Source organism: Canis lupus, chromosome 8 (assembly GCF_003254725.2).
Source record: "Canis lupus dingo isolate Sandy chromosome 8, ASM325472v2, whole genome shotgun sequence".
Classification (NCBI taxonomy): domain Eukaryota; kingdom Metazoa; phylum Chordata; class Mammalia; order Carnivora; family Canidae; genus Canis; species Canis lupus.
The window spans coordinates 32,594,127-32,610,798 of NC_064250.1; the positions used below are offsets into that span (position 1 = coordinate 32,594,127).

Consider the following 16,672-nt stretch of genomic DNA (forward strand, 5'->3'; position numbering starts at 1 on the left):
TGCATTTTTAGTTTGCTTGATAGTTAGGGAGAGATGAGTGTTTAAATCTCCCTTTTTTACTGTGGATTGATCAAATTCTTTTGCTATTCTGCCAAATTTTGCTTTATTTGCTTATTTGGAGGCTATCTTATTGGGCTCAATTTAGGATTGTTGTATCTTCCTGATAACTTTTTTCTTTAACCATCTATTACCAACCTCCTTTACTTCTTGCTTAAAAGTTATTTTGTATGATATTAGTATACATAAACCAACCTGCTTTAAGTTATTGCTTGTCTGATATAACTTTTCTTACTTTTTACTTTTTTCTTTTATGTCTTTCTGTTAAGTTTGTAATAATATAGAGCTGGATTGTTTTAAAAATCTAATCCAGGAATATTCTTTTAAGTGATAAATTTGGCCTATTTACAGTTTCATGATACCATATTATTTTGCCTTTGCTTTCACTGTGATTTCTTTATGTGTCCTGTCTCATTTCTAATTTTCTATTGGTATTCGGTGATTTAAAAAAAATCTCTTTCCTTCCTTTAATGGTTTGGAACTTATATGACCTAGTTTTATTCTTATCATTGTTATTATATTAGTTATCTGTTGCTATGTAACAAAGTATCCTAAAACTAGGCATGTTAAAACAACAATGTGCATTTATTATTTCACACAACTTTGGTGGGTCAGGAATTTGAGAAGTGGCTTAGCTAAGTGGTTCTGGTTTGGAGTCTCATGAAAACACAGCAAAAATTTAGCTGGGGCTGCAGTCATCTGAAGGCTTGCAATGGAGGCTGGAGGATCTGCTTGCAAAATAACTCATTCACATTGCTAGCAAATTGGTGTAGGCTGTTGGTAGGAAGCCTCAGTTCTTTGCCACATGGACCACTTCTTAGGGCTGCGTGAATGCCTCACAACATGGTGGCAGGTTTTCTTCGGAGTTAGTGATCTGTTAGAGGAGCAGACATTGCTATGTCTTTTTATTTTTTAATTTTTATTTATTTATGATAGTCACACAGAGAGATAGAGAGAGAGGCAGAGACATAGGCAGAGGGAGAAGCAGGCTCCATGCACTGGGAGCCCGACGTGGGATTCGATCCCGGGTCTCCAGGATCGCGCCCTGGGCCAAAGGCAGGCGCCAAACCGCTGCGCCACCCAGGGATCCCCTGATATGTCTTTTATAATCTAACCTTGGAAGTCACATACCATATTGTATTGGTCACACAGACTAACTGGGAAGAGACTGCACAAAGACGGTGAGTCTTATTGGGAGCCACTTATTGTCTAGCCTGGGTGCCAGGCTAGACACCATAATTACCTTACAAATTTTAATAAGCATAATTGTTTTAACAAAATCTAAAGTTAAATAATATCCTTGCTTCATCTTGAGCAGTATGTAGATCTTAGAACATTTTAATTATGATCATTTACCCCAGGCTTCTCATTATTATTATCGTTCATATTCTGTGTGTATGTGTGTGTGTATGCATGTGTGTGTGGCATGTTTAATAGCCGATGTTTGTTTTGATTTACCCCCATACTTAGCAATTTATTGGTTCTCCTTAGTTTATTACATCTTACTTCCTTTTTTATTTGTTTAAAAGATTTTATTTATTTATTCATGATAGACAGAGAGAGAGAGAGAGGCAGAGACACAGGCGGGGGGTGGGGGAAAGCAGGCTCCATGCTGGGAGCCCCACACGGGACTCGATCCCGGGACTCCAGGATCACGCTCTGGGCTGAAGGCAGGGACCAAACTGCTGAGCCACCCAGGGATCCCTACTTCCTTTTTAAAAAAGATTTTATTTATTTATTTGAGAGAGAGCAATCGTGTTCCAGAGAAAGCACAAGCAAGGGGAGGGGCAAAGGCACAGGGAGAAGAAGACACCCCACTGAGCAGGGAGCCTGACGGAGCTCCATCCCAGGACCCTAGAATCAGGACCTGAGCCGAAGGCAGATGCTTAATGACTGAGCCACCCAGGTGCCCCACTTCTTACTTCTTTTTGGATTGATTTTCTTTTTCTTCTCCTAGTCTATCTCTGGAAAGTTCTTTCAGCAAGAACCTACCAGTGAGAAACCCTTATAACCTTTGTCTGAAAATGCCTTAATTTTGCTTCCATTTCCAAATTATAATTTGGCTGTATGTAGAATTTTAGGTCAATAGATACTTTCTCTTATACTGTAAAGACATGCCATTTTCTTCTGGTCTCTATTGTACTACTGGGTACTCTTTTTTTTTTTTCTTGCCCAGATAATCTGTCTTCTATGTAAAAGCTTTAATTTTTTTATTTTTATTTTTAAAGATTTTATTTATTCATGAGAGACCCAGAGAGAGAGAGAGAGAGGCAGAGACACAGGCGAGGGAGGAGCAGGCTCCATGCAGGGAGCCCGTCTATGTAAAAGCTTTTAGGCTCTTTCTCTGTCTCTCCCTCTCTCTGTCTCTCTCTCTCTCACTCTTTTTCTCTAATGCTCTGTATTTTCATTACAATATGTTCACACATACATAGTATTTTTACTTATTGTATTTGGGACTCATTCTGGTTCTTGAATTTGAAGATTCATGTCTTTTAATAATTTTGAAAATTCTCAGCCATCCTCTGTTCAAATATTGCATCTTACCTCAATTCTCTCTTGTCTATCCCTCTGGAATCTCTAAGGATAAAAAGATAGGGAATTTGAGAAGTTAAGAAATGTGGGGAAAAAATGAGAAGGCCTATTATTCCTCTATCTGTGCTTCATTCTGAGAGTCTCCTCAGATTTATTTTCTGGTTCAGTGGTTCTCTCTTCATCTGGGTCTAGTTTACTATTTAACAAATCCATTGTGGATTTGTTTCATTTCTAGAAATTTTGTTTTTTCTCGATTCTGACAGTTTTTCATAGTGGCCTGTTTTTGTGATTTCAGTTCCTTTTTATGGGATTTAAAATATACAAACCACTGCCAGTTCTATTATCTGCATTTCTTGGGGGTCAATTATTGGGTGGGTTTGTTTTTGTCTATTGTGTCCACTTGACTTGACAATATGAGATTGTTTATTATGTGCTTTGACTGTGAGTTCATCTCCAGTGAGACTTTTATATGTGGGAAACCTGTTGAGGTACATCCCCCAAAGCCGGTGCTTTTGCTTGGCAGGTAAGGGGTGTCACTGGGCATCGAAGGTCATCTCAAAGGCTGGGTACCCCTGGCATAAAACCACTTTTTATATTGGTTTCTATTCTTTGGAGCTCCCTGACTTTGTGGTATGAATTCAAGTGGAAGTTATTTTCCCTCCTAGAGATGAGGAAGATTCAGATAAATTTCCTTATCATTTCTCAGTATCATTGGGTAGATTTTTTTTTTCTAGTCCTTCTTTTCACTGAAAGTCAGAGTCCTGGTTTGATGCCAGAGTCTTCAATTCAACTCCCACTTCATGTTCATCCAGTCTTATTTTGTTTCTATTTGTGTTAAAGGCTCAAGCTTCTGTGTTACAGAGGCCTACTTATATTCTTCCTTTCTTTCTCAGATGCTTATATATGTATTTAATTTTTTCTGTGTATTTTATCTAGTTTTTCTAGGTGTTTGTAGGGAGAGGGATTGCAGGTTATCTGGTTTTCCATTTACCCAAAACCAATTTTGCTCATACTATTATTTCTAGAAGAGAAGTTGGATTATCTGTTCGTGCCTGTGCTGCTTTGTGTATCTACCGTTCTTTAAGCAAGGAACAAGATGTGGAGGTGCTTCCAGGCAAACCTTGAATGTGGTGAAATTCATCTTCAGTGCCTTCTCATTCAGAGCTTTCTCTTCCGCCTCTCCTGTGTTTTTCAGCATCTCCCTTATCCTTCCTCACTGGGTCTTACTTTTCTAGGATGCTCCTAGCTCCTTTCGGGGACTTGTCATCACTGTGCTTTTCCCTTGCTTTTTGTGGAAATGTGCCTCACCAGTATCTCTGCACTGTCCAAAGTGTCCAGGTGACAATTAGCTAATCTGATAAGCTCATTCATGCTAATGTGCTAATGAAAGAGGCCTACAGAAGATGGCTGTCCTTCCCCTACCTCCTAATCAGGGGCCCTTCTTCTCCTGCCAGGTAACATATGTGCATAGCAGCAGTGATCTTCCAGAGACCATGACCTGGCTGTAGTGGTCTAACCTGGAGGATTGACGTTAATGGAATGAGATTTTTAAGTCAAGTAAGAGAGACAGCTGAGTTGAGGGAAGCAAGAGAGGGTTATTCAGGCAAAAATGACCCTCAGATCATGACATGTGAGTTTTTACTAATGCAATGGTCTCATTAACCCTTTCATACCTAAACTGCAAAGAAGAAAGAGGATTTCTCAGAATATCCTTTTGCTAAATCAAAATTATTCTTATTGAAAACTCCTTTACAAAACAAGAACCAGAAATCAACAGAATCAAAAAATATAAGGGGCTCTTTGCTACACATTCTGATATTTTCATTTTGCTGAGTCCACAGGAAAAGTCTGTGCGCCTTGATGGGAGTTGATTGGAAAGAGACAGGTCCTTAAGTTGGAGGCCAGAACTTGTAGAGTTGGCTTTAGACAGAATAGAAAAGAACTGGTAACTGTTTTTTCCCTCCTTCTGGGCTTCATTCTGTTGGGTTTTGACCCCTGAAGAGTTAGAGTGTCCTTTGCCTGGAAACAGTACAGAGATGATCCAGACTCATGGGGTGCTGCAGTGGAGTGTGGCTTTGAGCCCCAGAGAATAAGCTGTGTCTTATGAGAAAGAATATCTGAGTACATGTGTTTCTTTTTTATCTCCCTGTGTTTTCACAGAGCAAATGTTTTGGCCTAGTTGTTCCTATGCTATGGGACACAAAGAGAAATTTGGTTGTGTGTATCTGTTACCCTAACAGGTGACTCTGACTGTTATTGAGGATCCCGTGTTAGATTGAACAGTGCAGTGGCTGTCTTCCTTTTGCCCTTCTTATCCATCTTTCATGCTCTCCTCTGATGTCCTTCCTGCAGCTTTGTTACAGGCTGGCTGTCCTCACATTGAAAGTCTTATTCCTCTAGAAGAGCCTTTCCATATAGCCTTCTGTTTCTTTGGCTTCTGGTTCCCTGCTCCTTCCATCCTAGCCCTGGGGTTCTCCTCTCTCCCTTGCCATTTCCTTATGCTCTGTCCAAACCTTTGTAAAGAGTCCTTTTATTAAACTCCCCTCAAATTGTCCTAATTTGAGAGTGCCATCTGTTTCCCACTGGGAAGCTGACTTATAAAACATCCAAATTCTTCTTTTTATTTGTATTTTTTTCTTAAAGCAAAAGATAACTTTTTAAAATTGTAGAAAAATATGCATAAACCAGAATTTACCATTTTAACTATTTTTAGGTGTACAGTGCAGTGGTGTTAGGTATATTCACAGTGTTGTGTAGTCAGCACCACCATCCATCTCCAGAACTTTTCATGATCCCAGACTAAAACTCTGTACCCAGGAAACAATAACTTATCATTCTTCCCTCCCCCCAGCTCCTGGTAATTAACAGTCTAGTTTCAGTCTCTATGAATTTGACTACTCTATGAATTTGCCTCTTATATAATTGGAATCACAATATTTTGTGTCTGGCTTATTTCATTTGGCATAATGTTTTCAAGATTCCTAAAAGATGTAAGTGAATTGGTACAATAGTAAAATCCACAGAGACAATATTGGTTTCCCACTATAAGCTTTTAAATCTTTGAGATATGGGTGCCTGGGTGGCTCAGTTGGTTAAGCATCTGCCTTGGGCTCAGGTCATGATCTCAGAATCCTAGGATTGAGCCCTGGGTTAAACTTTCTGCTCAGTAGAGTCTGCTTCTCCATCTGCCCCTCCTCCTGGCTCATGCTCTCTCTCTCTCTCTCTCAAGTAAATAAATAAAATCTTAAAAAAAAATAAATCTTTGAGGTATTTGTGTATAACTTCCAATGGAAAGCAGCTATGAGAGAATCAATGTCCTGATTCTTTAGTAGTAAGGAATCATTGATTCCTTAGTGGTAATAATCTAGTTTCTTTCTAAGACAATTTAGTGGAATAAAACCAAAAACTGTACAGTAATACCTTTGAATGATATCACCTGTGCAATTGTTGTAACATTGAATATATTTGAATCTTGATAATCCTTGAAAAGGCCTTTAAAACCATCATGGAAGGGGACACCTGGGTGGCTCAGTGGTTGAGCGTCTGGCTTTGGCTCAAGGCATGATCTGGAGACTCGGGATCAAGTCCCACATCGGGCTCCCTCAATGGAGCCTGCTTCTCCTGCCTCTGTCTCTGTGTCTCTCATGAATAAATAAATAAAATTAAAAATAAAAAACTATCATGGAAGATCTCTTTCTTCCAAGTTGTATTCACAGTCATTATTGGTATATTTATTTATTTATTTATTTATTTATGATTTATTTTTATTGAAGTTTGATTTGCCAACATATAGTATAACACCCAGTGCTCGTCCTGTCAAGTGCACTCCTCAGTGCCCATCATCCAGTTACCCCACCGTCCTCGCCCACCTCCCCTTCCACAACTCTTTGTTTGTTTCCCGGAGTTAGGGGTCTCTCATGGTTTGTCTCCCTCTCTAATTTTTTCCACTCAGTTCCCCTCTTTCCCTTATAATCCCTTTCACTATTTCTTATATTCTCCATATGAGTGAAGCCATGTGATGGTAATCCTTCTCTGGTTGACTTACTTCACTCAGTATAATACCCTCCAGTTCTATCCATGTTGAAGCAAATGGTGATATTCGTCCTTTCTGATGGCTGAGTAATATTCCATTGTATATATAGACCTCATCTTCTTTATCCATTCATCTGTCGAAGGACATTGTGGTTCCTTCCACAGTTTGGCTATTGTGGACATTGCTGCTATGAACATTGGGGTGCAGGTGTCCTGGCATTTCACTACATCTGTATCTTTGAGGTATATACCAGTAGTACAATTGCTGGGTCGTAGGGTTGGTGTAAATATTTTAGAAACTGAGAGTATCTTGTCTTGGATCCTCTGAACATGCCTCAATTCCTAAGATACACTATCATATGAGTAATGAAGATTACTTTTGTCACATGATGTGGACATTTAAAACATTTTAAGGATTGTATTCTAATGGACTTTTCATGACATCATGCTTTACAGATTATGTGAGCAGAGCAAGGGTATAACTTCCCAACAACTTAAATTTCGGCTTTGTGTACTTTATTGTTGCTACAGGTAAAGGTGTTGAGTCAGAGGGTGTCCTAGTTATCTATTATCATATAACAAACAATCCCAAAATTGAGTGGCTTAAAACAAATTTGCTTATTATCTCTCATGGTTTTGTGGATCAGCCGGGCACAGCTGGATGGTTCTAACTTAGGGTCTTTTACATGGTTACAATCAAATGGTGCCTGGGACTGGAGTCATCTTTCTTCACTCCTATAACAGATATCTGGGCTGATGGATGGCTGAACCAGCTGAGGGCTGAGCAAGGCTCTTTATGCTGCCTTTCCACCAGCTATCTTGGCCTTTTTCAGGCCATGGCAGTCTTAGGCATGTCAGACGTCTTACATCTGGCTCCCCTTAGAGCAAGCATTCCAAGAAGGCCTAGGCAGAAGGTGCAAGGCTTCTTCTGACCTAGCCTCCTAAGTCCCAGAACATAACTTTTGTCACATCCTATTGTCAAGCAGGTCAATAAAAACAGGCCAGATTCAAGGGGGGGGGGGGGGGAGATTCAGACTCTACTTCCCAAGACGAGTAACAAAAATTTGTGACCTTAATCTCAATTCAGCAGCTCCCAAGCTCTGAGAGGTTAGGACCATCCATCTACATGCTCTTTCTGGGAATTAGTGTCCTCACCTGTAAATTGCCAAAAATTCGGTGAATGATTTTAAAAATTCCTTCACTTCAAAATTTTAAGTATTCTTTGCCTTCTAAGTATAGCTCCCCTGCAGGGAGCCCAATGTGGAACTCGATCCCAGGACTCCAGGATCACGCCCTGAGCCAAAGGCAGACGCTTAACCGCTGAGCCACCCAAGCGTTCCCAGAGGACAGGTTCTTAATAAAATATTTATCAGATATCATACTCAATGCTTTGTCTGAGAAAATAATCATAGCTGGCTTTGGAGTCTGGAGGATGTGTCAGAGTCTTAAGGATGTAACATGTATTAACTATTTTATCATCATACTGTCCCTATTTTCCCAAGGGAGGACCAAGGATGAGCTCAGCCCAGTGTCCCACAGCTGGTCAGTGGCAGGGCTGAATTTAAACCCAGGCAACCGGGATGCCTGGCTGGCTCAGCGGTTAAGCGTCTGCCTTTGGCTCAGGACCTGATCATGCAGTCCTGGGATCGAGTCCCACAACAGGCTCCCTGCATGGAGCTTGCTTCTCCCTCTGCTTGTGTCTCTGCCTCTCTCTCTCTCTCTCTCTGTATCTCAAATAAATAAATAAATAAATAAATAAATAAATAAATAAACAAAATCTTTAATAAAAATAAATAAAAATAAACCCATGCAACTTTGCTTGTGCTAAAAACTACTGGGGGTGGGGGTGGGGGTAGGAGGGAGTGCAAATCCCTGTGGGAGCACAGGGAGCCGCTACTTCCAGTTTGATGGGATATTGATGAAGGAGGAATCTGAAATACTTCATAGATGAGATGACTTTGTAATTGGACCTTGAAGCATAAATGTGAATGGAGGTACTATCAAGGGTAAAGCAAAGGAGAATTGGAGAAGGAGAAGAAGAGGAGGAGGCCGAAGGAGAGGGGAGGGAGAGGGAGGAGGAAGGAGGAACAGTAAGGAAGACAAGGGCCATTCCGGCAGAAGGAACACCTGCGACTGAAAGGGCTTCAGGGAACTAACTATAGGGTGTTTGCAGGATGGTGAGTTCTTTGTGACTCCTCCAAGTGTGTGGAGGATGGAGTAATGGCAGATGCAGCTGGAAGCCCTTTTTGTACATAAGGAATCCGTATTTGTTCTATAGATAATAAGGGGCATTTTGGAAATTTTATTTCTTATTTTTTATTTTTTTAAAGATTTTATTTATTTATTCATGAGCAACAGAGAGAGAGGCAGAGACACAGGCGGAGGGAGAAGCAGGCTCCATGAAGGGAGCCCGATGCGGGACTCGATCCTGGGACTCCAGGATCACGCCCTGGGCGGAAAGCAGGTGCTAAACCGCTGAGCCACCCGGGCTGCCCCGTTTTGGAAATTTTAAATGAGGAGTGCGATACAAACTTCTTTTATAGATGAAAAAAAATTGAAGTCTTGGGCTTTAAAATATCTAATAGGGCAGCTAGGCTGGTTCAGCGGTTTAGCACCGCCTTCAGCCCAGGGCCTGATCCTGGAGACCTGGGATCGAGTCCCGCATCGGGCTCCCTGCATGGAGCCTGCTTCTCCCTCTGCCTGTGTCTCTGCCTCTCTCTCTGTGTGTCTCTCTCTGTGTCATAAATAAAATAAAAATAAATCTTTAAAAAATCTAATATTGGGGAGACTTGGCTGCCTCAGTCAGTAGAGCATGCGACCCTTGACCTCAGGGTTGTGGGTTCCAAGACCCATATTGGGTGTAGGGATTAATTAAAAAAATAAAACCTGTTTTATAAAAATAGAAAATATGGGGCTCCTGGGTGACTCAGTTGGTTAAGGGTCTGCCTTTGGTTCAGGTCATGATCTCAGGGCCTGGGATCGAGCCCTGCTTCAGGCATCCTGCTCAGCGGGGAACCTCAGTTTCTCCTTCTCCCTCTGCTTATACTCTCTCTCTCTCTCAAACAAATAAATAAAATATTTATAAGTAAATAAATGGTAAATTAATTATTAAATGTCTAATACAGAAAGTTGGATGGGGGGAGGCCAGCATGGGAGGATACCCTAGGAGAATGCCCTAAAAGCAGGTAGACCTCCTGGGGGCTGTTGCTGTTAACCTAAGAGCCAAGAATTCTTTTTACATTTTTATTTGTTTTTTTTTTTTTAATTTTTATTTATTTATGATAGTCACACACAGAGAGAGAGAGAGAGAGGCAGAGACACAGGCAGAGGGAGAAGCAGGCTCCATGCACCGGGAGCCCGACGTGGGACTCGATCCCAGGTCTCCAGGATCGCGCCCTGGGCCAAAGGCAGGCGCCAAACCGCTGCGCCACCCAGGGATCCCTCTTTTTACATTTTTAAAGGGTTGTAAAACAAACAAATAAACGAACAAAAAAAAGCAAAGAATTATGCAACAGAAACTATAGGAGGCCTGCAAAGCCAGTAAAATTTCCCATTGAGCCCCTTTCAGAAGATGTTTGGGGACATCTGCTCTGCTTAAAGTTGATGGTGGCCTCCAAGAGGGGAAGGTGGGAGAAGGCATGCAGAGGAGGAAGATCATCCTTGAAATCATCAGGAGGCAGAACCAATAGGAATCCTGTCCAGAAGGAGGTGGGAAATGTGAAAATAAACAATTTCAAGGAAAAATCAAAGAATTTTGTCTATGAGAATATCATCATCCAACACGGGAAATAACAAGAGGGAGGATCAGAGCAGGAAGACTCTTTGGGACCTGTTGCTGTGAAACATCCACAGACGTCCAAGTGGAGACGCTCAGGAGACACATTACACTGAACAATGCCGATGTCGCTGCTTCTCTGTGATCCTTTAGGGCAGTGATAACACAACCGCTTCATATAGATCCTGGCACAGAAGAGACTATGAATCAAACATGTTGAGCTCACTCACCTGGATTAGGCGGTTGAATTTGAGAGACTCAGTGTGAGATCTGGATGAGAGGAAGAGACTTCAGTCATTGGCCTTGGTGGTTCCCAAAGTATGGGACTGGATGGCATATTCACTATACTCTTAGTAGTGCAATATTAAGTCATCTTGTCACATGCATTTTCCTGGCTGCCCCATTAAAAGGAAGCCCCTCCTCTGGCAGGATGTATCGCTTTTGGTTCTATTTCTGGAGAGGCAAGAGGGCATAGTAGTTGGGAGCCAGGGCTTGTACCTTGGCAGCTGGGTTTGAAAACCCATCTTCTACTTTCTAGGTGTTGCTCTGGGCAAGTCACTCAACTTCTTTGTGTATTAGCTACTCATCTGTAAAATAGAGTTTCTAATAATACTCTTCACAGGGGTCGTTGTGAGACTTCATAATACATGAATGTCTTAAAAGAGCTAGGTCTGATTTTTTTTTTTTAAGATTTTATTTATTTACTCATGAGACACAGAGAGAGGCAGAGACACAGGCAGAGGGAGAAGCAGGCTCCATGCAGGGAGCCCAATGCTGGGACTTGATCCCGGGTCTCCAGGATCAGGCCCTGGGCTGAAGGCGGCGCTAAACCGCTGAGCTACCGGGTCTAGGTCTGTTCATAACACAGCACCCAGAGTTATCCTTTTAAAAAGTAGGTCAAATCATGGCAACCCACTAATAAAAACCCTTTAGTAGCTGCGAGTAAAGATCAAAGTCCTTACCATGGCTTCCTTTGCCTTACTTCCCTGACCTTATCTCCTCCCTTTGCTCTCCTTGTTCCTGCCACCCCAGCCTCTTGCTGCCTCCTCAATCTCACGAGGCACACGAGGCACACTCCTGTCCCAAGGCCTCTAGCACTTACTTTCCATCTGCCTGGAGCACTCTTCTCCACTATGTCAGCGTGTCCTGCTCCCTCACCTCCTCTGAGTCTTCATCCTTTTCTGAATAGCAAACCACCCTCACTCTTGGACCTCTCCTTCTACCTTCTTTCTTTCTATTTCCCCTGTAATGACTCTCACGCACTCATACGCTATAGAACTCATTTTCTGCCTCCTGCCACTGAATGTAAGCTCTGTGAGGACTGCAGTACTGCTGTGTCTGTGAGTGAATGGATGATGCCCACTACGCAGTAGGTGCCCAGTCCAGGTTAGCTGTGCTTGTTCCCCAAACATCTGGAGCTTCATGGGTGACAGTCAGCTTCCTCTGACTCCACACCTGCACCCCCCACCCCCAGCATGTTGAGGCAGGGGTAAGAGTAGGCACAGATGTCTACTTCTTGACTCCCCTCCACCCATAAACCCTGCACAACAGAGCTTCTATTCCGTCTGTCTCTGGACAGACATCTTGTTAAATGCATACATTTGGGGAAATACACAAAACAAGTGAATGCTTTATGAGAGTGCAGAACCCCTTTCTAGTCTTTTAGAACTAGTTTAACAACCCAAAGAAGAAAATTTGTGTATACACAGTAATGCTGTTCTTTTGATATTAAATTAGTATTAAAGTGGGATGGAAACTCCTCTTATATTGGGCTCCTATGGAGACGGACAAAGTAATTTTAGAGAAAAAGCAGCTGCTCTCAGCAGTAGGCTCAGAAATGTCAATTTTAATTAAAACATTTATTTCCAAATACATTTCACGGTTCATATGTAGTGATATGTGTCTACTTCATGCAAACGTTCAAACCGCTGGGCTGAGGAAATTGGAGAAAGGCATTTTGATAAAGAACATGAGCAGTATGATCAAAACAAAGAATTGCAAAGAAAAGAAAAGCCACGTTGTGCTTCAGTTTTTCCTCAGTCCACATGTCAGATTGCTCCTCATAGACTGGCTAGCTGCTACGTAAAGGCCCCCTTCTAGAAATCTGGTGTCGGTGGGTCATCACGGGGAGATGTGGGTTGTGGATCTCATCCCAGGTGAGATCCATTTTGTGTAAGGATTCCTGTTGACTTCAAGAACACAGGCTCTCTCTCCCTGTAGTTCTAGATTTTAGCTGGAAGAAAACTACCAAAACGGCTGATTCCCAATTCAACATTCTTCCCAATTCCATCTTTCATTGAGTACTATTTTGGGTTTGAGTTATTAAAGCTGCAGAAAGGTGTCCAAAATTTTACAATGACCTTCTGAGCTCCCCTCTCCTCTTTCTCTCTGCCCTGCAGAGCTTACCCACCTGCCAAACTTCTGTTGACTTCCCAGGGAAACCGGTCATGACTTCAGTGTGGCCAAAAACATTGAAATAAAAATGTGGCAATTTAAGTAAGCAGCGATTTAGGCTAAAGATTTCTGAAAATTTTGCTCTAATTTCTATAAAGGTGTCTGTGAATACATTTTTATTAAGCATTAGAATATTAAGATAATCACTGTGTGTACTGTGCTAAAAAAATCATTGTCACTGGGTTGAAATCAAAGATGATAAGCAATATTTATTAGTGTGATAAGTGTCCTTTATCTTGTAATCTGGTGCATGCATTTCTGATTAAGGTGTAGCCTGATATTTGAGAAAATTATGACATATAAACACGGTTGCATCGATTGCCACTCTCAATATGCTTTTAACCTCTTCAAAGGAGCCATTAACATCACAGTCAGAAACACATAGTGAAGTCCAGAGAATGTATGCAGGTACCGCAATCGGCTGTGTACACCAGTGCCAAGCACGTTTATGAGTTATCAAATGCTCCATTTATAAGTCGTGAGAGTTTGACTTTGTATTTAATGATGTCAATCGCATACTTCCAGTTTTTTTTTAAATTTCTGAACTAATTTAAAAATGTTTTTGAGTTTTGCATTTGGATTTTAAAAGTGTATTAAGTTATAATTAATACCTTCTTAAACCCAAACATTTTGTTCCTCCCCAAGAATTAATTTTATATATATGTATAATTCTGATGAAGAGCTCTGATAAAGGAAAGAAGACCCTCCATTTTCTTTATTTTTTAATTTTTTTTAATTTTATTTTTTTTATTTTTTTTAAAGACCCTCCATTTTCTTTTGATTGCTGGTGAAAGGGCTATTTGGTCACTGAGTATTTGGTAACAGCACACACATATCCTGACATATCCTGGCTGAGTGAACAGAGTGGGACATCGATGTCATAGAAAAGTACATGGATAAAGCTTAAGAAAATCATCTCTGGGTTACTTAACACCAACAAAGGAGAATAGGACACTTTTTTAAAATTTATTTTTGTTTTTAAAGGAGAATAGGAAACTTCTTCAATGTTGACCATGTCAAAGCAGGTGCTGTTTTAAGAGTTTTTGCATAGCAGTTCATCTAATCCTACCAATGCACAATTATTGTTCCCATTTTTCAGACGAGACCAACTGTCACTGAAAGGTTAAGTCACCCTACGTCATATAACCAGTAAAAGGCTTATAACTAGGCAGTTGGGCTCTACAGTTTATGCTGTTTAAAAGTACATATTTAATTTTTTAAAAAGAGGAGGCATTATTCTAGGATTTGCCTTTCCATAGGATAGTGGTTGGTTGCTCATAGCATAGTAGTTAGAAGGGTAGGGCTTTCAAACCGACTACTAGGTTCAAGTTGTAGCTGCTTTAATTCCAGCTGTGTAACCTGGACCAAGGTACTTGGCCTTTCTGAGCCTCAGTTTTCTGTTTAGGAAAATGGGGATGAAATGAGGATGAACTGAGTTGGTACACAGCAAGCACTTGTGAAGCGTAGTTATCTTTATGAGTTCTGTTACTATCTACTTAAAAACGGACTGGGTCAGGATCATCCTGGATTTACAGAGGCCAATAAAATCTAACTCATGTTCATACCATTTTTTCTTCAATAATACAAAATCGGAAGAAAGTTAAATAGTATGGCTGCCCTCTTCTGTTTTTTGTTTTGTTTTGTTTTGTTTTGTTTTGGAGAGGGAAGGAAGGTGGCAGAGGGAGAGAGGGAAAATCTCAAGCAGGCTCCATGCCCAGCACAGAGCCCGACTTGGGGCTCCATCTCAAGATCCTGAGACCTGAGCCAAAATCAAGAGTCAGATGCTTAATCAACTGAGCCAACCAGGTGCCCCATGGCTGCCTTCTTTTTTATTTTTATTTTTATTTTTTTAAATTTTTATTTATTTATGATAGTCACACAGAGAGAGAGAGAGAGAGAGAGGCAGAGACATAGGCAGAGGGAGAAGCAGGCTCCATGCACCGGGAGCCCGACGTGGGATTCGATCCCGGGTCTCCAGGATCGCGCCCTGGGCCAAAGGCAGGCGCTAAACCGCTGCGCCACCCAGGGATCCCTGCCTTCTTTTTTAAAGAGGAAACTAGACTTTTTTTCTGCCTCTGATTTTGGTATAGGTTTGGCATTCATTTTGATGTAACCTACCACTTACTATTTTTTTTAAAAGATTTTATTTATTTATTTATTTATTTATTTATTTATTTATTTGAGAGAGAGAACCATCAGGAGAAAGAGGCAGAGGGAGAGGGAGAGACAGAAAGAAGCAGACTCCCTGCTGAGCAAGAAGCTTAACTTGGGGCCCAATCTCAGGACCTGAGATCATGACCTGAGCCAAAGACAGACATTTAACCGACTGAGCCATACAGGCACCCGCCCCTACTACTTATTATTAACGTTAGCTTTCAGATCTCTGGTGATTTGTTCATCCCCACCCCTATTTTTATGTTAGTTCTCTTTCTAACATCTGAAATCCAGTGAGGGTGAGGCTCAACAAAACCAAATGTCACAGGAAAAATGAGAAAGAATCAGATTACTGGTTCTTGGGCTCGGATGAAATAGTGATTTTATTAAGGAAAAACTGCAGAAGTCATGGATATTGTGGGTAGCATTTTCCCTGGTAGAGTGTCTAGCACAAACCTGTGAAAAGGCAATGTGTGTGTGTACTCCATGTTTATGTTGTTCAGGTAAGCAAAGAAGAGACATGATCTTTAGAATCGAAGGATGTGAGAAAGTAAACAGCTTTTGTTGGAATTAGATGTTAGGTGGAAACCCTTTACTACCAGTATAGAAGCTATAATCATTCCATGCATCAGTAGTAGTCTTTATAGTATACAGTACCTCTTCTACATGGTGTAAATAATTTTACCATGATGCAGCCATGGAGAAGGAGGCATCATTAGTGAGAGGGATTCAACTAGGCAGCTGCTGGCTTGTATTAAAAGAAGACATGTAATGAATGATTGGGAAGAAGTTGAAAACTGCAGGTTTATTTGCTTACAATTTTTATTTTTTGTTAGTGGAGGATCATTTTTGCTTTCTAAAGCATTTGATTGACTTAAAGTAGCTCTTCTCATTAAGTAATCTTTAAATTAACCTTCAACCATGTATCAGCAGCTGTACGATGAAAGCAAATGCATTATGTATTACAGTTTTGGATATAAGTTCTGAAAAGCCAACTATCGTTCTCAACATCAAAGAACGCCCCTTATCAAGGGCTTGGCTGAGAGGATAAGGCACTGGCTATTTACCTTATGACCTCCGTTCCAATCCACATCGTATTGCCAGTAAAAGGAGTTTTATGATCTCAGCCCCACACAGGTAGATGGTAGTCCATATCGCCAAAACGCAGATTGGCAAAACTGGAATTTTCCTGCTTAGGAGAGACCTAAGGCTGAAAAAAGTCCAGAGACGTGCAAGTGAAAAAGCATCCAGCTCATATGCCATCCTAGAGATGGCAGTCTTCTCAACTGGACGAGGTGGCTCAGAATAGCAGTCTGGGGATGCGCTCCAACCTGGCTTGCAGATAAAGAAATCTGTTTTCAGAGCTTGCAATTCGTCCAAGTCTATTTTTCAAGCCAACGCCTCCTCTCCAAACTCTCCCCTCCCCCATTACCCTCCTTCCAGAAACAAAAAGCAGAAAGTCAACCAGAAGGATTTTTAGGATGCCATTTGCAGAACTAGTGTGATGGTTCTAATCTTTTGAAAGGATATTGCATTTGAGCTGGTCTGTTTCGGACCTTGCTTTTTAAAATTAAAATTAAAAAGAATGAGTTACTACATTCTTAACATAGTCATTTAGATTACAGTTAACTATAATTATAGTCACACCTGTAGTGTTGTGTTCACAGG

At 41.1% G+C, this 16,672-nt stretch overlaps 1 long non-coding RNA gene across 1 annotated transcript in view; it reads right to left on the bottom strand.

The window, feature by feature from the left end:
* Window positions 1-15,821: 15,821 nt before the first annotated feature.
* Window positions 15,822-16,672, bottom strand: part of LOC112657399 (uncharacterized) — a 47,146-nt gene continuing 46,295 nt past the window's right edge. The window contains exon 4 of the long non-coding RNA XR_003134979.3: window positions 15,822-16,335. This is a non-coding gene — a long non-coding RNA (uncharacterized LOC112657399). The remainder of the gene's footprint in view (window positions 16,336-16,672) is intronic.